At 47.6% G+C, this 20,872-nt stretch overlaps 1 protein-coding gene and 1 long non-coding RNA gene across 2 annotated transcripts in view; one reads left to right on the top strand and one right to left on the bottom strand.

Moving 5' to 3' along the window:
* Window positions 1-20,872, bottom strand: part of LOC141258607 (uncharacterized) — a 75,936-nt gene that overhangs the window by 45,096 nt on the left and 9,968 nt on the right. The window lies entirely within an intron of this gene.
* The window catches only part of SPPL3 (signal peptide peptidase like 3), a 105,091-nt gene continuing 98,356 nt past the window's right edge, over window positions 14,138-20,872 (top strand). The window contains exons 1-2 of the mRNA XM_073673567.1: window positions 14,138-14,239; window positions 17,339-17,428. The gene's annotated coding sequence lies outside the window, so the exon portion shown is untranslated. The remainder of the gene's footprint in view (window positions 14,240-17,338; window positions 17,429-20,872) is intronic.

The following is a 20,872-nucleotide window of genomic DNA, read 5'->3' as shown; positions in this document are numbered from 1 at the left end:
GTCTCCTGACCTTAACCCAATTAAAAACTTGTGGAAGGAGCTCAAGAATAAAGTCCACATGAGACACCCAAAGAACCTAGATAACTTGGAGAAGATCTGCATGGAGGAGTGGGCCAAGATAACTCCACAGACCTGTGCCGGCCTGATCAGGTCTTATAAAAGACGATTATTAGCTGCAATTGCAAACAAGGGTTATTCCACAAAATATTAAACATAGGGGTTGAATAATAATTGACCCACACTTTTATGTTTAAAAATTAATAAAATTCAACTGAGCAACATAACTTTTTGGTTTGTAAGATTTATGCTTCTGTTCATAAAACCTACTCTCGTTTGCAGTTTGAAGGCTCTAACTTATTTGCATCTTATCAAACCAGCTAAATCTGCAGGGGGTTGAATACTACTTGTAGGCACTGTATATTAAATCAGTGTAACGGCGCCCACCTGACAGTGTTTGTAGTTTACTTAGCACAATCCTGCTGACAGGTGTGACGCGCCCCCTGGGCCGTGGGGTACTCGGTGCCGTGCCGGTCGTTGCTAGGGGAGATGTCACAGTGGCGGTGACCCGGTCCGTGACCCAGGGCGGTCAATAAAAGGGGAATTAAAGGGGATTATAGTTTTTATGGTTTAATGTTCGTGACGCCACCTGTGGTATGCGGCTATATGGAGCCGCCGCTGGGGAGCAGGTCCTCTGGAGCTGATATTAATGCAGCAGAGTTGGTTTAGCTCTCCACAGCTCCAGGGCGTTGCAGGGATGTTATAGATGAAGTAGGTGTGCAGGGTGGTGCAGAGGGTGATGGCACAGTAATAATTCGCAGAGACAGTGGGGTGCAGTCTTCAGGGTTTTACTCACGATTTTTAGACTCCAAGTTACCAGGGCCAGGGTAACTTCCCACGCCGTCCTGCGTTTACCTCGGGAGGGGTTCAGCAAACTCCCAGGTACCTCCGGAGTATGTAACAAGACCCCTTTCTGTGTGTTCCTTCTGTCCGTCTCCCTGTGACGCACCCCCTGGGCCGTGGGGTACCCGGAGCCGGGCCTGTAGACCCTGGGGGTTGTAGTCACCGTGGCGGCGACCCGGTCCGTGACCCAGGGCGGTCAAACCAAGGGTAGTCTATGTGTAAAGGTGTTTAATGTCCGACTACGCCACCTGTGGAATGCGGTCAATAGGAACCGCCGCTGCGGAACAGTCCTCTGAAGCTGGTGGTATAGCAGCTAAGGTGGTGTAACTCCCCACAGGAAGAGTGTAGCTTCAGGGCAGCGTGCGCGGATGTTGGTGGTTATAGTGCAGGGAGTCAGTAATGAACAGAGTCCGTATGATGCAGTCTCAGGTCTTTTACTCACAATTGTAGCAGTTCCAGATACAGGCGCCAGTGCAAGGCCCACGGCGTCCTGTGTTCACGCAGTGAGGGGTTCAGCCGACCCTCAGGTAACTCCGGAGCATTTAACAGGACCCCCTTCTGTGTGTCCTCTCTCTGGCCTGCTCCCTGCACCTCACACCCAGTGGCACTTCTATCCGGTATCCTTGGGCCTTGGCGGGTGACGTGTGTTCCGTCCCCTGGGTCCTATGTGGCTACCTTCTTAGTGTACTGGTGTGGACTTGTGGCCTGCGGTACTTGAAGTGCTCCAGCCTCCGGTTTCCTAGTTGGGCCTTGTAGCTCCGTGCTAGTTGAGGGACCGGTTCCCTTTATCTGGCCTGACTCCTCTACCTCCTGGTAGCAGCGGGCGTACGGGTGGCTTGCTGCACGGCCCGTACCCCTAGGGTCCCTTCTCTTCTCGTTCCTGGAGCCTTTCCTGCTCTCTCTCCTCTCAGGCTCAGGCCTCTTGGCTAGGCCTGCCTCTGGAGCAGAGCTCATGCAGAGCCTCAGCTCCCGTCACTTCTCCTCAGACTCCACTCGACTCCCTGATCTAAGATGGCTCCCGTACTTATACTCCTACTCCAGTGCTCCCAGTATCTACGTCCTCCACCCCATCCACTACATAGTTCCCCCTCTCTAGGTGGTTCCTCCCCACTCCAGCCAGGGATCAGGGACTGTGCTCTCCGGTAGGAGCAATCTCGCCCTGTCCCCCGGAAATGTGGTGTAGTGAATGTGGGTGCTAGGGTCCTGAGCCATACTCCTTCTTTACCTGAGAGTGAGGTACCACACCTCTAGATGAGATGCAATAACTCTGTGGCGACCGAACCCTCAGGGGCTCCACACACACCCCCCCCCCCCCTGGTAAAACACAGCACGTCCGCGGGCTGGAACAGAGTAAAAACAATTTTAAAGACATGCAAAATTTTTAGGATCCATCCGCATATAAGATCATAAACAACATTTCTTCCCTTTATGGGAGTTTTTTTTTTTCTTTACCATTACCGGTTACGTTTCTTTACCAAAACATTATAAAACTTTTTAAAGAACATCTCTCTTTATATATATATAAAACATTTTTCAGGTTAAACTTTTAGTCAACCGGTCACAGTGCACTTTGCAACCAGGTGTCCATTCTTCTGTAAGGTGCAAACTGGTAAACACGAACATGAGGAACCCGTCCCAAACCCTCAACGAAGGCCCTGGGGTGGCTGCAGGGCATAGACGATCCAGGTGTAGGACCACGTCTTCGGCCACCTCCAAAGGGTTTTTGTTCTGAGGTCACTCGTAGTTCTTATAAAACCAATAGGGGGCACTTTAGGAAGTGCCAAACTATTTACAATATCAGTTCTCAGGAAGATCACTGTCCTCTTTCCCTAATGTCCATTCACACCCTTTCCGGGTAACTAATGCACACATATGAAACTTTTGATTGCACCCTTCCGGGCAACTGGGTAAACGGTAAACTTTTTTTTTTATTTTTAAACTTGCAGTGTCTATGCATACCCTGACGGGTATCTTATTTACATTAGCAACTCTGTTCCACTTACTATACTTCAGTAAGGGTGCTCCCTCCGGCAAGGCTCTGGTCCACCTCAGGCTGACCCAGCTGGGTCATCAGTACTGTAAAACGTTGTCTCCACCCTGTGGACATTCAGAGCATACCATACCCTCTCACCTCGGTGCCTGGTGTAGATGACGTGATCACCAGGGTACAGGTCTGGGGTGTGAGCGCCCGGGATAAGCGGTTCCGGCAGGGGGACCAGGGATGGTGCAGCGCCAGCTGCATCCGGGACAGGGACATCGCTCCTACCTGCTCCCGCGACCGCTTCGGCTCGGCCTATCACCTCCCGATCCATGAGCAACTCCGCCGGGGCTTGGGCGCCGCCGATCACTTGCAGCGCCGCCCCCTGTATGTATGGCATTGATAACGGCATTACCGTAGCAGCAGCCGCGCCTGCGGCTGAAGTTCCCTCCATATTGGGCGTCTTCTTCCCCCCTAGTGAACCGTGGCCTACCTTCTTTCACTTTTCTTCCGTAGGCCGCAGTTCCGCAGGTGATGGTCTCATTGTAGGACCTGGCGTCGCACGCGTCTGACGTCAGCACTCGCTGGGGCTCCTTCCAGGACCTAGCGCTGCGTCAGTGCGTGCGGTGGGGTTTGGGCTTCGCACGCTTCCAGTAGTCACGCCCCTCTTCTTCCCGCGCGGCGACCCGAAAATGGCGGACAATGGCGGGAAACAGCGGCAATTGGCAGGAAAACTTCACCACAGTATGCGACACAGTTCGTGAAGGCGCACAGTACCCGGTGGTAACGGGCACGTAATCCTGCTGACTACGCCAAAGTTGACGCGCCCCTTGGGCCGTGGGGTACCCGGAGCCGGGCCTGTAGATGCTGGGGGTTGTAGTCACCATGGCGGCGACCCGGTCCGTGACCCAGGGCGGTCAAACCAAGGGTAGTCTATGTGTAAAGGTGTTTAATGTCCGACTACGACACCTGTGGAATGCAGTCAATAGGAACCGCTGCTGCGGAACAGTCCTCTGAAGCTGGTGGTATAGCAGCTAAGGTAGTGTAACTCCCCACAGGAAGAGTGTAGCTTCAGGGCAGCGTGCGCGGATGTTGGTGGTTATAGTGCAGGGAGTCAGTAATGAACACAGAGTCCGTATGATGCAGTCTCAGGTCTTTTACTCACAATTGTAGCTGTTCCAGATACAGGCGCCAGTGCAAGGCCCACGGCGTCCTGTGTTCACGCAGTGAGGGGTTCAGCCGACCCTCAGGTAACTCCGGAGCATTTAACAGGACACCCTTCTGTGTGTCCTCTCTCTGGCCTGCTCCCTGCACCTCACACCCAGTGGCACTTCTATCCGGTATCCTCGGGCCTTGGCGGGTGACGTGTGTTCCGTCCCCTGGGTCCTATGTGGCTACCTTCTTAGTGTACTGGTGTGGACTTGTGGCCTGCGGTACTTGAAGTGCTGCAGCCTCCGGTTTCCTAGTTGGGCCTTGTAGCTCCGTGCTAGTTGAGGGACCGCTTCCCTTTATCTGGCCTGACCCCTCTACCTTCTGGTAGCAGCGGGCGTACGGGTGGCTTGCTGCACGGCCCGTACCCCTAGGGTCCCTTCTCTTCTCGTTCCTGGGGCCTTTCCTGCTCCCTCTCCTCTCAGGCTCAGGCCTCTTGGCTAGGCCCGCCTCTGGAGCAGAGCTCATGCAGAGCCTCTGCTCCCGTCACTTCTCCTCAGACTCAACTCGACTCCCTGATCTAAGATGGCTCCAGTACTTATACTCCTACTCCAGTGCTCCCAGTATCTACGTCCTCCACCCCATCCACTACATAGTTCGCCCTCTCTAGGTGGTTCCTCCCCACTCCAGCCAGGGATCAGGGACTGTGGTCTCCCGTAGGAGCAATCTCGCCCTGTCCCCTGGAAATGTGGTGGAGTGAATGTGGGTGCTAGGGTCCTGAGCCATACTCCTTCTTTACCTGAGAGTGAGGTACCACACCTCCGGATGAGATGCAATAACTCTGTGGCGACCGAACCCTCAGGGGCGCCACACCTGCACCTCACACCAAGTGTGCCAAGCCAGTGACCGCGGACCTTGTCGGGCGATGTTTTCTCTGTCCCCTGGGTCCTCTATGGCCACCTTTTTGGTGATATAGATGTGGCTGTGACTGCAGCCCCTGAAATGCTGCACCCTCCGGTTATGTAGCTGAGACTTGAAGAACTCTGCTAGTTTAGGGGCCGTTCCCCTATCTGCGGCCTGATCCTTCCACGTTTCTGCAGACTCGGGCACACGGGTGGCATCCGCACTGCCCATGCCCCTAGGATCCTTTCTGTCTTCCTGGAGCCTTTCTCCTGCTCCTCTCCTTAGTCTCTCCTGGGCCTCTCTCACTAGGCCCTCCTCCTGAGCAGAGCTCCTTCAGAGCTCCTGCTCCCTACACTCTCTCTCCTCTGACTCAAGTCAACTCCCAAGATGGTTTCCCCTTTTAATATCCTCCTCTCAAGTTCTCCCCTGTACTGCTTCCTCCACCCACACCCACTACATGGTTCCCCCTCACTTGGTTCCACCCCCTCCAGCCAGGGACTGGGCTCAGCCGTGTAGCAGAGCATCTTGCCCTTCCTGCTGGCCTGGAGAAGTGTAGTGTTGGATGCAGGTGTTAGGGTCCCGGGCAGTACTCCATCCTTACCTGAGCGTGAGATACCACACCTCTGGGTGAGATGCAGTACCTCTGTGGCGACTGAACCCGCAGGGGCGCCACATACCCCCTGGTAAAACACAGCACGTCTGCGGGCTGGAACAAGGTAAAACAAAGCAATTTAAAGACATGCAATTTTTAGATGCTTAAGCAGATAAAGCAGTAAATAGACAACTTTTCTTCCCTTTATGGGAGGCACATCACTTGAACGTTACAGGTTTCTTTTAGCATTTAAAACATTATAAAAGTATTTTTTTTTTTTTTTAAATAACATTCTCCTTCACATATAAAACATCTTTAGCACTTCTCAAGCAAGCTCAGCAAACTGTAGTGAGATCTGTAACCGGGTGTCCATCTCACTGGAGAAGGTGCACTTTGAGCAACATGAGGGACCCGTCCAAAAACCCTCAACGTAGGCCCTGGGCGTGGCTGCAGGGCATAGGTGATCCAGCCGTTGGACCACGTCTTCGGCCACGCCAAACGGGTTTTTGTTCTGTGATCTATATAAAACCAATAAGAGGCACTTTAATAAGTGCTAACTATTTACATGGAAAGTTTTTAGCTGCTCACTGTCCACAGGCTAAATGTCTTTGTACCTTTACCGGGTACACTAAAACAAATAAGCAAAAACTTTTCAAACCTACACTTTTAACTTTTGCTGTACCCTTCCGGGTAACTATATACAGTCTTTAAACTTTTTCTTTAACTGAACAGTTCAATAGTGGTGCTCCCTCCGGGGAGACACCTGGTTGTTGTAGGCTGGCCCAGCCGGGTCATCAGAATCCAATTGCAGGGGCATGTCCTCCTCCTCTACCCTGTGCACATTCAGGGCATACCATCCCAGCTCACCTCGATGCCTGGTGTATGTGACTCGGTCACCAGGGTACAGATTTCTGTCAGGATGTCCTTGCTGGAGGTGGGACTCCATGTCCCTCCGGTTAACAAATAAATCCGTTGCGACCTGTGGCTCTCTGATGAGCGACAGTACCTTCTGCGCGGGGACTGGGTGTGACTGTTCTTGTCTTGCGGGCCCGAGTCTTCTCCTCCATGTTCCTCGCCTCCATCTTCTCCCAGCGCACCCGCCTGATGCGCCGCCCTCTCTCCAGCTGCAGGAGCTCCCGTCTGCAATGCTCCTCCCGACGTGCAGCCTCCCTTCGGGTCTCCCATGGGGTCCCCGCCACAAGAATTGGTCTTCCTCACTCCCTTGGGTGGCTGAGGGCGCAGGAGCGGGTAGCAACAGGAGGCTCCGATCCATTACCTCCACGGACCAGTCCCAGGGCATGCGCAAGTACACCCATTCGGGTGTAGGGGCAGGTGGTTCTTGCAGGGGGCCCAGGAGCAGGTGTGCGTCAGCAGCGCCCGGGGTTGATGGTTCCCGGCCCAGGAGCAGATCTGGGGCGTGAGCGCCCGGGGACGGAGGTTCCTCCAGGGGGATCAGGGACGGAGCAGTGCCAGCCGCGTCCGGGACAGGGACCTCACTCCTACCTGATCCCGCGACCGCTTCAGCTCGGCCTTTCACCTCCCGGTCCGTGCGCAGCTCCGCCGGGGCTGGGGTGCTGCCGGTCCCTTGCAGCGCCGACTGCTGCCGGGTCATCATCTTCTCCACCAGCTCCGCTCTCCAGGCAGCAATCGCGACTTGCTGGGCCTCTTCTATCCTCCTGCCCAGTTCTTGCATCTCATCCTGGATGAAGCTGGTGTCCTCCAGGGACAACTTTGTTAGTATCCCCTCCAGGGTGAGGGGTTCCACCGCGGGCTGCAGACCACAAGATCGAGCTTCAGGCTGACCTCTCTCCATCTTGCCTGCCGGGTGTGGTCTGTCTAGACTGCTGGAGACTCCGCCCTGTCTCCACGGTTTCTTCTCTCCTCTCCCCTTTCTGGGGCGGTTCCATGGCTGCTTGCTGTCGGCCACACCCGAAGGCGTCTTCCCCAGACTGATTGACAGATCCAGGTATATGGCCACAGGCACATGGGTTAGGCTGCGCTTTTGGCGCCATTCCGGGACCCAGCCCACGATGGGAGGTTCTTTGTTTTCCTTGATCACGCATATAATGGCGCCCGCTCTTCTGGGGCGGGCGCCACATTCAGTATAGAACACGGTCTCTAGGCGCACAATACCCGGTAATAACGGGAGGGTTCATATCCTGTTCGTGACGCCAAGTATGACGCGCCCCCTGGGCGGTGGTGGTGACCCAGTCCGTGACCCAGGGTGGTCAATAAAAGGGGAATTAAAAGGGATTATAGTTTTTATGGTTTAATGTTCGTGACGCCACCTGTGGTATGCGGCAAAAGGGAGCCGCCGCTGCGGAGCAGGTCCTCTGGAGCTGATGTTAATGCAGCAGAGTTGGTTTAGCTCTCCACAAGTAGAGCTTAGCTCCAGGGCGTTGCAGGGATGTTATAGATGAAGTAGGTGTGCAGGGTGGTGCAGAGGATGGCGGCGCAGTAATAATTCGCAGAGACAGTGGGGTGCAGTCTTCAGGGTTTTACTCACGATTTTTACACTCCAAGTTACCAGGGCCAGGGTAACTTCCCACGCCGTTCTGCATTTACCACGGGAGGGGTTCAGCAAGCTCCCAGGTACCTCCGGAGTACGTAACGGGACCCCTTTCTGTGTGTTCCTTCTGGCCGTCTCCCTGCACCTCACACCCAGTGTCCCAAGCCAGTGACCGCGGACCTTTTCGGGCGACATTTTCTCTGTCCCCTGGGTCCTCTATGGCCACCTTTTTGGTGATACAGATGTGGCTGTGACAGCAGCACCTGAAATGCAGCACCCTCCGGTTATGTAGCTGGGACTTGAAGAACTCAGCTAGTTTAGGGGCCGGTCCCCTCTGCGGCCTGATCCTTCCACATTTCTGCAGACTCGGGCGCACGGGTGGCATCCGCACTGCCCGTGCCCCTAGGATCCTTTCTGTCTTCCTAGAGCCTTTCTCCTGCTCCTTTCCTCAGTCTGTCCTGGGCCTCTCTCACTAGGCCCTCCTCCTGAGCAGAGCTCCTGCTCCACACACTCTCTCCTCTGACTCAAGTCAACTCCCAAGATGGCTTCCCCCTTTTTATATCCTCCTCTCAAGAGCTCCCCTGTACTGCTTCCTCCACCCACACCCACTACATGGTTCCCCCCCCTTCAGCCAGGGACAGGGCTCAGCCGTGTAGCAGAGCATCTTGCCCTTCCTGCTGGCCTGGAGAAGTGTAGTGGTGGATGCAGGTGTTAGGGTCCCGGGCAGTACTCCATCCTTACCTGAGCGTGAGATACCACACCTCTGGGTGAGATGCAGTACCTCTGTGGCGACTGAACCCGCAGGGGCGCCACAGGTGCGCTTCAAGCAGAAATGCATGAAGAATTTTCCATGCTAAACAAATCATGTGGAAAAAAACATCATCATCATGTGGACTAAAAGCACATTTTCCCATTTAATGCAATAAGAAGCTTATTTCATGTGGATTTTAGAGCAGAATCTGCTTCAAGTCAAAAAAACGTTGTGAACATACCGTTAGTGGCAAAGTTACCCCAAATCTCATACTTTGCATTGTAAAGGATAAAATCTGAAATAAATTCTGACCAAAAAATTGACATACTGTAAATTAACCACACACAACTTTTCTGCAATCTGTAGATGAAATTTATTAAAATCTAATTTATTTAGCTGATGTATTTACGGTGAAACAAATCCACAACAAAAACACATAGGTTTTTGTGGCTATTGTGGCTGTGGCTATTGCTCAGGATTTCACCCCATGTAATGAAATTTGTAATGAAAATGTATAGAAAGAATTGACATGATGCAGATTTTAAAGGGAACCTGACAGGAGATTCTTCCTGCCTGAACTATGGGCAGCATGAATCAGACACTGGCTGCAGTATTGCAGCTGTGTATGTTTTACTCAGAAATGCTGTGGAGTTTCAGAGAAAACACTCATTTAAAAGTAGGGCTGGGAGGATGTGTCTCAGATGACTAGTGGAAGAGGATGGTCCCTGGTGAAATTTTTAAAGGTATCCTTTAAAACCTGCTCTGCAGGTACAGTATTATCTTGTAATTTTCTGCAGAATTTGCCTGAAAAAGACACATGGCTTTAGTCATGCATAAAACCTAAGGCCGTGTGCACACATTGAGTATTTGGTCAGTTTTTTACCTCAGTATTTGTAAGCCAAAACCAGGAGCGGGTGATAAATACAGAAGTGGTGACGTGTTTCTATTATACTTTTCCTCTGATTGTTCCACTTATGGTTTTGGCTTACAAACCCTAAGGTCCTAAGGCAAAAAACTTACCAAGTACTCAACATGTGCACGTGACATAAAAGTGGTAAGGATGTGGGACCCTCAGTCATTTAGGGGTACCAAGTTGAATTCCCATGTTTTTGTTATACGTGGACAACACATGCAGTATTTATGTGCTGCCCATGTAAGAAGATGGAAGTTTTGTCCACGTTCCCCCTTGAAGATATGTGTATTAATGTAACTGTTATGATAGGCTACAAGCACTAAGGAAAGACAGGAGATCTGTCCCTACAATAGAACTAAGCTAGATCGCTACGATGTAACGGGGAACCTGATCCTGCGATCAGACCTGCTAAAGTCCTCAGCTAGTCTGAACGAAGACCTATAGATGTGAGGGAGGGATCCCTACAAGAACTAGGGACTGGGAGAAAGATGGACACCTCCTAGCAGAAATTGTAGCAGTAAAAAGACAAACACACAACAAAGAACATAAAGGTCAAAAGACCTAGCTAAACTGACTGAGAAAGGTTACAAAGCACCTGGCTAGCTTAAGAGTAGAAATTACAATGAAGTCCAGCAAGGCCAGGAGGGCGGAGCAGGATTAAATAGGCAAAAAGGTCATGTGACCAGCAAGATAGAAAAAACCTAACAGGAGAGTTCTAACAGTAACCTGATGTGATGTGTAGCATGTTTAGTAATGTGTGTTGATAATGATAGAGTTGTGTTCTGCTCAGCACTAAGTGGTTGCTAAGGACAGTTAGGGCTAATGGTTGGGACTAGCCTGGAGTGGGAGGGACAAAGGTGAAGGGTCAGAGGGAGTTTCCTGTCAGGAGGTAGAGAGGGCCTAGGGTACAACAGAGGCAGACCTAAGGTCTGATCAGCAAGCAGAGCCGCATGAAGTGGGTGTCCCTGAAGTGAGAGTAGACAGAGGCAAAGGATAATGAGATCTAGAGAAGATCTGAGGAAAAGTGATAGATGGAGTGTGTGATTTACCAGAGATGGGATCTGGGTCAGGATCCCAGCTTTGGTAAATCACCCGCAGAACCTAGTGAGTTTAGGAAGGAAAGAAAGAATGTGTATGAAGATGTGCTATGTGTTAAGAGAAACGTCCATGAATATTTGCACCCGCTATCCATTGTACATACCTCTCCCTACGTTGTTGTTCAGTAAAAGACAATTTATTTTTGAGTGGTGGTCTCACTCATTGAACTTGACGACATCTGGTCCTGGTCAGCCTTAGTCATGGCATCATGTGGCCTGCAAGGGTGTAGCACCACCGTAGACAAAGTTCACCCACCCAGTCAGGACCCCCATTTTCATGTAGCGTGTCAGGACGTGGAAGAAGAGTACCTTGCCCACGGCTACCACACTGCACCACGTTACATCCACTCACATCATGGACCCTTTAATGGAAATGTGAATTTATTTTGCAAATCAGAGCAAACTAGATCACATGTAGCTGATTATGGCCACTTTGATTTTCGGCTTCACCATCTGGCCTTAACCTTATTCAGTAAGTTAAATCAGCTATTTATTGGTTAAAAAACATTGTGCCTTATATCATACGATATTAGCACATTTTACCACACAATTGGCATCCTGTTTTATTTCTATATAGCTGAATGGTGGGTCCAATTCTGATTTTGCCTTATTGGACCCAAGATACTCCAGTGTGACAGTGAATTGTTATTTAATGGGAAATACAATTTTTTACATGTCAGGAGAGCAGACAAATCTTCTAGAAAACTGCGCCCCATCTTCTCTGTGCCCAAGGCAAAATGTAAAACTATACAGTACGAACCTTGGACTAACTTTTACTTTTACCGGTCAAACAGCAGGCATTGCAGCTTGTATTAGGAGCAAATTATCTTCTGTTGACTCATATGTTATTAGAGAAGGTGTGTTGTATAAGAATAATCTACTCGTGAAGGAGACATCAGAATCACACCCTATATCTGCTGCACTGCAACACCGTACAAAAAAACGTTGAATGTACCAGGGAAACTATATTTACTTTAAGCTTATGTGTGAAGGTGCCGCGTGTCCGATTCCCACCGATCTCATATTAGTTACCTTTACGATGGATAGGTCATTAATTGATTAGTCACAGACAATCCCTTAAATGATTTCTTCTTTATTTTTTGCACTGCTGGTTAGCAGAGATAGCTATGATGGAAAAGCAACGAAGCTAAGCATCCTGTAAAGCACACACAGTCAAGTAGGATGTAAGTTGACCCATAATGTGAGCATATTCCAATTTACAGAAATCACGCAAGAAAAAAGGACCCTCTACTGCATTTCTCAGTCTAGCACCCTTTATCACCTGTCCCGTTATCCACCTCTCTAGTTGAATTTTGGCGACAGGAATTTAGATGTCCTCATGTAGCTAGTGCTACATTACCAGGGGCTGCTGCCGAGTGCTCCTGTGTTCTCTATGAGAGGGCCAATGACATCTCTGGCAGCGACTTATCCCTTAAAAAACAAAGCCGCTGCCAAAACTGGACGTGCCGATCTTTTGGAAAACAAAGACATCTGAAATTGGACGTGCTGATCCTTATCTCCCTTGAAATCATTTGTCAGGGGAGAGTCAGGAGCACCGATACACATTAGGCTCTCGGCCTAAACCGTTGATATTGATAATGGTGCCAATACTTCTGTTATGCTGTGAGCAGGGATTCCAAACAACATTTTTGTGTGTTATTTGGATCAGTGGCTTCATTGGTAATGTAATTGTGAACGAGGTTGCTGAACAGACGCTTTTCAGCACTGTACATGTTGAAATTTTGACGAGGAATATATTAAGCGTTGTAAGATAACTATTTGTCCTTTACATTTGCAGAAGTCATTTTTCTTCATGACTTGATATTTTCATTTAAATTGCATATTTTATGTTCTTCCGCCATACAGAATAAAAAATGGGAAATTGTTAACATGGGTTACAATTCTTACAATCTGTAAATTACTGTTATGGAAAATGAAAAAAAAATAAATTGGGAGTTAGCCATTATTGTAAAGTTAGACCTCACCCAAATGATTGTGTATCATCAAGCGTCATTGTGTCTTTATGAGCAATTTTATAACTGGAAGTCATCACTGTTTGGATAGGAATTTGCACACTCATTGACCATGCAGAGCACGCATTAAGCTGACAGGTATCACTCCCAACCTCCCCATACACAGGCATGCTCAGGTTGGTGCTTGCTTTATCAGTAGAAAAGGGAAGTAAGCTACTGACGAGAACAGAATGACTGGGCAATTGACATTTAACGCAAGGATCCCTATCTCCCTCAAATACCGATAGGTTGCCATTGTTCTTGTCAGCACAGGTCCTGTTAAGGCTATGTTCACATGTCCAGTAATGATCTGTTTGAACGTATCCAGCAGCAATCGGTTGGCAAAAAAGTTGTGCAGGCACAATTTTTTAGTTTGTTTATCAAAAACTGATCTCTGCTGGATCTGTTTTTTTCCACATTGAAGTCTATGGATAATGGATCCATTAATTAGCCATCCTTTGTCTTCCATTTCTAATGGATTCAACAAGCAAAAAACAGATCCATTAGAAATGGGAGAACAACGGATATCTAATTAACGGATCTGTTGTCCATAGACTCAAAATCTAACAGTGATCAGTTTTTGAAATACAGACTAAAAAGTTGTGTTTGCATAACTTTTTTGCCAATGGATTGCTGCTGGATCCACATTAAAAGATCATTACTGGACATGTGAACATCGACTTACACAGGATGCACTGAGGAGAAAGATGATCTTTTGTACAAACCAAAAGATCATTTCACCAGATGAACGAGCAAAACGTGGGTGATTGGCAGCCTGTTTATACTACAAAATTATCGCGAAATGAGCATTCCAATGATAATAATGTGGTGTAATTGCACCTTTAGTCACATGTGGCACTCAATGGAAAGTATCACCTAGCTTTTTTTTAATAATTAAAACCAAATACTTAAAATATATTTTTTAAATCTGTTTTTTTCTATTTTTGACTGTAGATTTTTTTTTTATTTTTTGTACATGATTATTGGGGCAACCATATTGCCTGAGTGGCTTTTCAGCGTTGTTAACAGCATTCAGAAATATGCTTTACAGCAGCCACTTGGGCCTCAGGAGCTATGGCACAAGTTTTGTGTACCTGATTATGTTTAATGAGGTCACTGGGAAGGAAGGGGGAGGACGTGAGCTATGCCACTTGTCAAAGGCAGATCTTGTGTTACCTACCACTAGCTATTTAATAGCTGATCTTTTATGCCCTACGACAGAACAACCAGAGATTATTACTTGTAATTGCATTTACGGCAACTTGCTGGTTACAATATAATCATTAACCGTGCAACATGTGATACGGTCAAAGCCCCAGCCTTAGTAAAGCAATTAAAACAGGATGAGTGAGGATACAGTAGGAGAGGGTACAGCTGGTCGTGCAGCGGTATAGCGGAGCCATGTTTACTGCAGGTTGTAGGCTTGTCGGAAGAGGTGGGTCTTCAGGTTCCTTTTGAAGGTTTCCACAGTAGGCAAGAGTCTGATATGTTGGGGTAGAGAGTTCCAGAGTAGGGGGGATGCACAGGAGAAATCTTGCATGCGATTGTGGGAAGAGGAGATAAGAGGGGAGTAGAGAAGGAGATCTTGTGAAGATCGGAGGTTGCGTGTAGGTAAGTACCGGGAGACTAGGTCACAAATGTATGGGGGAGACAGGTTGTGGATGGCTTTGTATGCCAGGGTTAGGGTCTAGAACTGGAGTCTCTGGGCAATGGGGAGCCAGTGAAGGGATTGACAGAGGGGAGGGGCCGGGGAGTAGTGGGGGGACAGGTGGATTAGTCGGGCAGCAGAGTTTAGGATAGATTGGAGGGGTGTGAGAGTGTTAGAAGGGAGGCCACAAAGCGAGAGGTTGCAGTAGTCGAGGCGAGAGATGATGAGGGTGTGCACTAGTGTTTTTGTAGATTCTTGGTTGAGGAGTGTGCGGATCTGGGAGATATTTTTGAGTTGGAGTCTGCAGGAAGTGGAAAGGGCTTGGATATGTGGTTTGAAGGAGAGATCAAAGTCAAGGGTTACCCAGAGGCAGGGAGCTTATGGTACTGGGGAGAGTGGGCAGCCATTGACTTTCATGGATAGGTCAGATGGGGGGTTGAGTGAGATGGGGGAAAGATGATGAATTCGGTTTTATCCATGTTAAGTTTTAGAAATCTAGCAGAGAAGAAGGATGAAATAGCGGACAGATATTGTGGGATTCTGGTTTGTAAGGAGGTGATATTGCGTCCAGAGAAGTAGATCTGTGTGTCATCAGCATAAAGATGATACTGAAAGCCGTGAGACTCTATGAGTTGTCCCAAGCCAAAAGGTGTAGATGGAGAAGAGCAGGGGTCCTAGAACTGAACCATGTGGGGACACCGACAGATAGGGGGCAAGATAAGGAGGTGGTATGTGAGTGGGAGATGCTGAATGTCCGGTCTGTTAGGTGTGAGGAGATCCAAAACGCCCAAGTCTGTGATGCCAAGAGATGAGAGAGTCTGTAGTAAGAGGGAATGGTCTACTGTGTCAAAGGCAGATGACAGGTCCAGGAAGAAGAGGAGAGAGTTGTGTTGCTTGGATTTGGCGGTTAGTAGGTCATTGGTGACTTTAGTCAGGGCAGTTTCAGTGGAATGGTGCAGTTGGAAGCCAGATTGTAAGCAGTCTAAGAGGGAGCAGGAGGAGAGGTAGGAGGATGGTTCAAAATGGACGTGTTGTTCCAGTATTTTTGAGGCATAGGGGAGAAGTGATAGGGGGCGATAGCTAGTCAGAGAGGATGGGTCAATGGAGGGCTTTTTGAGGATGGGTGTGATTGAGGCATGTTTGAAGCATGAGGGGAAGACAACAGTTGTTAGTGACAGGTTAAGGAGGTGGCTTAGGGTTGAGATGAAGATTGTGGTACGGTTAGGGATGAGGTGGGACGGGATTGGGTCAAGTTTACAGGTGGTGCGGTGTGATTTGGAGAGTAAAGAGGACACTTGATCTTCTGTAATGGTGGGGAAGCTGGTTTTGGAGGAGGATGATTGAGTAGATATGAGGAGGGTCTTTGTGGACTTTAGGCAAAAGCTTTGTCTGAAGGTGTCAATCTTCTGCTTGAAGAATGAGGCAAAGTCTTCAGCTAAGATGAGAGGACAAGGAGGAGGCGCTGGGGGACGGAGGAAAGAATTGAAAGTGTTGAATAGCTGTTTAGGGTTGTGAGACAGGGAGGATATGAGAGATGAGAAGTAGTTTTTTTTGCAGCATTAAGTGTGGACTTGAAAATAGTGAGGGACTGTTTAATGCGATGAAGTGCTCGTTGGAGTGGGACCTTTTCCATCTCCGCTCAGCAACCCAGGAAGCCCATCTCAGTTCTTTAGTCAGGCTGGTGTGCCAGGGTTGCCTGTTGATTTTGCGAGCTTTGGTATGTGTGAGGGGGTGACCGAATCGAGAGCTGCAGCTATTGTGGTGTTATATAAAGAGGCAGCAAAATCTGCATCGTGTAAGGAACTTATGACTGTAAGAGGGAGGAGGGATTCAGACAGTGAGTGTAGGTCAAGGTGTTTGAGATTTCTGCGAGTATGTGCAAGTTTGTGAAGTGGGGATTGTGGACCTGGAGAGGAGACGGCAGAGAATGTAAGTAGGTTGTGGTCAGAAAGAGGGAGAGGTGAGTTAGAGAGGTTAGATAGGGAACAGAGGCGGGTGAAGATGAGGTTCAGTGTTTGGCCATCTTTGTCAGTGGCTGCGAAAGACCATTGCGCGAGGCTGAAGGAGGAAGTGAGGGATAGAAGCTTATAGACAGATGAGTGTAAATGGGGATGTTGAAGTCGCCCAAGATGATAGTGGGGAAGTCAGCGGAAAGGAAGTGAAGTAGCCACGTAGTGAAGTGGTCGAAGAAAGTGGTGGCTGGCCCTGGGGGGCGGTAAATGACAGCCAGTTGAAGGTTGGAGGGGAAGTAGATGCGCACAATGATGAATTGAGGGTGGGGTGGAGAGAGCAAATGAACTTAAGGTTGGGGGTATGGAGAGCAAATAATGACTTGAAGGGGCTGGGGGAGAGAAAATAATGATTAATTTTGAGGGTGGGGGGAATAAATTATGATATTTTGAGACTGGGGGATGGTGGACAGTAAATGATGATGATTTGAGGGTGAGGGGACAGCAAATGCTGATAAATTGGGGGTGGGCCACAAATCATGATAAACTGAGGGTGGGGGAGAGCAATTGATGATGAATAGAGGGTGGGGTGGAAGAGAGAGAACACATGACATAATGAATTGGGGCAGAGGTGGCATATAAATATAATGAATCGGAGGAGCGGGAGGTACGCGAGTGGGGCGCGCTGAGGATGCAGTGACTGGTATTGAACTGGGGAAAGAGTACAGGTGATAATTTATTTATTAGGTGGGGAAAGTGGCTATTTATAGTTAGTGGGGGTGAAGTGGTAGATTACAATTTATACTTGGAATGATGGGTTGCATAATAACTAATTATATATTAATAGTGGGTGCACGTCTGTATTCAGCTGTGTTGTGTAGAAGAAAGGGAAAAAGTGGGGAATGTGCTCTGGATAACTGTGTGTTATTTTATGCAGAGACGAGTCCTGGCTGGAAGAAGTGATGGCGGTCTGCGTTGGATGAAAAAGAAAAGCAAAGATGAAAGACTTCAACTAGAGACATCACCAGTGAGTCAGTGTGTTACCTGTACACTTACACTATATACTATGTGCAGAGCTCCTGTGTATAATATCACTGGGGATCCCTGTATTACCTACTGTATATATAGACATTATATACAGAGCTCCTGTGTACAATGTCACTGGTGATCACTGTATTATCTGTAGACTGACACTATATACAGAGCTCCTGTGTATAATGTCACTGGTGATTCCTGTATTACCTGTACACTGACACTATATACAGAGCTCATGTGTATAATGGCACTTAGTATTGTGTTTTTGTTTTTTTTTTTATTAATGATCATTATTGTACTATTTGTTCACTATGTGGTGGTAATATGTGGTCTGGTCATGGTGTGGCGGTATTTGTTCCTTGTATGTGGTATTATTCTCTTACTATATGGTGGTTATATGTAGTCTGGTCATGGTGTGGCGGTATTTTTCACTTGTATGTAGTATTATTCAGTCGCTATATGTGATCTGGTCATGGTGTGGCGGTATTTGTTCTTTGTATGTGGTATTATTTGGTCACTATGTGGTGGTAATATGTGGTCTGGCCATAGTGTGATGGTATTTGTCCCTTGTATGTGGTATTATTGGTCATTTTAAAAAATGTATGTGACACATTCCCTTAAAGAAAAATAAATAAAAATATACCTAAAAAGAGTATTGGATATTTTAAGAAATTTTTAATAGGTCAGAGTAGAGTAGGGCCCGGTCAAAAGAGTCTACCTTATTGTGGTGGCAGGCTTAAAATATCTTTTGGCCAAAACAAAAGCTGATGGCTATGTATGTGATATGGTGTTTGATGTGAACTGTTAATGTGTGTTTGGTGAGGACGTGGTGCAGAAGTGGAATTTTTCCAAGAGTGGGCAGTGGGACTGTGGAAAGTTCGAGGGGTGGAGGCGGAGCTGGGGTGCAGCCTGGGTGGAGTTCAAGGGGGCCCAAAAATGTTGCTAGTATGGGTCCCTGAAATTCCTGGTGGCAGTCCTGATCTATTTTACTTAATGGATGCAAAAGATCTGCAACATCAAAAACTCACCAAAAGCTCATTGTGGAAATGTAGCCTAAGCGCATATGCAGATAAGCGTATTGTTCGGTCTGAGTGCGATCCTACAAAACATAAGAACACATTCAGACCAATGTTAGTCTATGGGACCATGCACATGTCCGATTTTTTATTTGGACAAAGCCGTTCTGGGGAAAAAAGTATTGCATGTCGGACTTTGATCCAATATTTGCATCGCACTCGGAAAAGTAATTCAATGACTGCGTGGAAACCATTGGAATGCACTTGGATGACATCTGAGTGCAGTCCGATTTCCACCGACTGATACATGGAGAAGATGGAGAAAAAAATTTCTCCATCTTCTCCACATCCAAGAGAATCTGATCACACTCCGATAGGAGTTTCATTAGCATAATCGGCCCGAGACTCTCGGATGAGAAAATCTATGGTTGCCTGCACCTGCCCAAAAGGGAAGCTATCTGCTGATTCATGCTGCCTAAAACACCATTATACTCTGAAATGTTACACTGTTTCAGAGCAAAACGTAGTGGTGACGAATCCAAGAGGCACACCCTGCAAGCTCAACTAGACTGACAGGTCTCGCACTATATGTGACTGTGTATGTATAGGAACAGACCTGCCAGAATAGCTGAGCAGACGGGGAGAAGTTTTTGGAGACTTGCCTCTTGAACTAGTCACGTCAATTCCAAATGCGTTTTCATCTGTCTTTTTCTCTGAAATGAGAGCAGTTTCTTAGAGAAAACCGTAGGTGTTGGTAATACAGAAGCTGGCCTCTGATTAATGCTGCCATTGGATTGGACCGCATGTATCAGCTGTCATGTTCCCTTTGAAAAATATAAGGGATTTTAGACCCATAATCCAGCTGCTATCCTGCTTCTACAGTGTCCAGGGACTAGTAAAGCAGGAAAATCAAGCAAGGCACCACTTACTAACTGGAGCAGAAATGTAAAAGTACTTGTTTTTGTTCTTCTTGGAGTCCTTAGGCAGCACAATGTACCATAGTAGGTGCAAATTTAACTTTTTTTTTATTTCAAACTGATCCTCTGGATTGAATGAGTTATGTATGTGACTGGCCTCTATTGTTTAATTAATATGGTGTTTTAGTTTGAAGCACTGTGGAAATTAATGGCGCTTTATAAGCGAGTAAAATAAATACTGCATAAATTTGTTTCAGGGGTTCATGTATATCGAGTCCAGAGGATGCAGTTTCACCTAGGCCCTGGAGCTAAGGGAGCCCAAAAGTCCTTTTGGCCAATACCTGCTGAAGACTTTGCATTGGGGCCTACAAGCTTCCATGTATGCCACTGTCTGTGATAGAGGCAGATGTGAACGTGGTCCAAACGCTATGTGGGAAACTGGCTGCAGTAACATAACGCATGTGTGAACCCAACCTTAAAGGAAACCGGTCGTGTCCCCAAATGCCCTTAACCTGTCAAATTGAAAATGAAGAGGAAGTCAAATCGTACGAAGGAGGGGACAGTGACTCCAGCAAGGGCCGGCGTCAGCACCCGGCCAAGTGCCAGGGCCTGCCCACCCGCTTGTCCAGGGCCCCGGCACTTTCCATACTTACCTCTCCTCGATCCTCCGCAGCTCTTGCGTCTTCCGCATCTTCTGACACTGTGAAATGTCAGGGCAGAGGGTGCGATCACGTCACTACAGCGCGCCCTCTGCTCTGACAGTGCAGAGAGCCAGAAGACGCTGAGGAGTCCTGACCTGCTGCCAGCGAGGAGATGTGAGTATATATATATATATATATATATATATATATATATATATATATATATATATATATATATATATATATATATATATATATATATATATATATATATATATATATGTGTGTCAAATATATATATATATATATATACATACATACATACATACATACATACATACATACATACATACATACATACATACATACATACATACATACATACATACATACATACACAGTACAGACCAAAATTTTGGAAAACCTTCTCATTTAAAGATTTTTCTGTATTTTCATGACTTTGAAAATTGTACATTCACACTGAAGGCATCAAAACTATGAATTAACACATGTGGAATTATATACTTAACAAAAAAGTGTGAAACAACTGAAAATATGTCTTATATTCTAGGCTCTTCAAAGTAGCCACCTTTTGCTTTGACGACTGCTTTGCACACTCTTGGCATTCTCTTCTAAAAGAAGAAAAAATAATGACATGGCCCCCTTGTTCACTTGATCTGAACCCCATAGAGAACCTGTGGTCCATCATAAAATGTGAGATCTACAGGGTGGGAAAACAGTACACCTCTGGGAACAGTGTCTGGGGGGCTGTGGTGGCTGCTGCACGCAATGTTGATCGAAAACAGATCAAGCAACTGACTATGGATGGAAGGCTGTTGAGTGTCATCATAAAGAAAGGTGG

This window comes from Phyllobates terribilis, unplaced genomic scaffold, assembly GCF_046119375.1.
Source record: "Phyllobates terribilis strain yellow unplaced genomic scaffold, ASM4611937v1 Scaffold_1__5_contigs__length_1240528914, whole genome shotgun sequence".
Classification (NCBI taxonomy): Eukaryota; Metazoa; Chordata; class Amphibia; order Anura; family Dendrobatidae; genus Phyllobates; species Phyllobates terribilis.
Note: the sequence above shows the minus strand (reverse complement) of the source record. Positions and strands in the feature narration are given on the sequence as shown.